The following is an 882-nucleotide window of genomic DNA, read 5'->3' as shown; positions in this document are numbered from 1 at the left end:
AAAAAAAAAAAAAAATACAGAAATCAGCAGGGTGTGAGGCTGGGCATGGTGGCTTACGCCTGTACTCCCAGTACTTTGGGAGGCTGAGGCAGGCAGATCACTTGAGGTCAGGAGTTCGAGATCGGCCTGGCCAACATGGTGAAACCTTGTCTATACTAAAAATACAAAAATTAGCTGGGCGTGATGATGCATGCCTGTAATACCAGCTACTCAGGAGACTGTGGCAGGAGAATCAGTTGAACCGGGGAGGCAGAGGTTGCAGTGAGCCAAGATAGTGCCACTGCACCCCAGCCTGGGCAACAGAGTGAAATTCTGTCTCGAAAAACAAACAAACAAAAAAACTACAAAAATTAGCCAGGCGTGGGGTCACGCACCTGTAGTCCCGGCTACTCAGGAGGCTGAGGTGGGAGAATCACTCAAACCCAGGAGGTGGAGGTTGCAGTGAGCCGAGATCATGCCATTGCACTCCAGTCTGGGTGACAAAGCAAGACTTCGTCAAAAAAAAACCAAAACCAACAATCTCATTGTTGCCACTGATTGTGGCATATAGCAAATAAATCCTGTAGATGTGGACTTATAAATGTATTGCTATTTAGGCCAGCCATGGTAGCTCACGCCTGTAATCCCAGCACTTTGGAAGGCCTAGGTGGGTGGATCATTTAAGGTCAGGAGTTCAAGATCAGCTTGGCCAATATGGTGAAACCTCGCCTCTAATAAAAATAAAAAAATTAGCCAGTTGTGGTGGCAGGTGCCTGTAGTCCCAGCCACTCGGGAGGCTGATGCAGGAGAATTGCTTGAACCAGGGAGGTACAGGTTGAGGTGAGCCAAGATCAGCACCACTGCACTCCAGCCTGGGGGACAGAGCGAGACTGTCCCCCCGCA

Source organism: Colobus angolensis, unplaced genomic scaffold (assembly GCF_000951035.1).
Source record: "Colobus angolensis palliatus isolate OR3802 unplaced genomic scaffold, Cang.pa_1.0 Scaffold9, whole genome shotgun sequence".
Taxonomy (NCBI): domain Eukaryota; kingdom Metazoa; phylum Chordata; class Mammalia; order Primates; family Cercopithecidae; genus Colobus; species Colobus angolensis.
Note: the sequence above shows the minus strand (reverse complement) of the source record.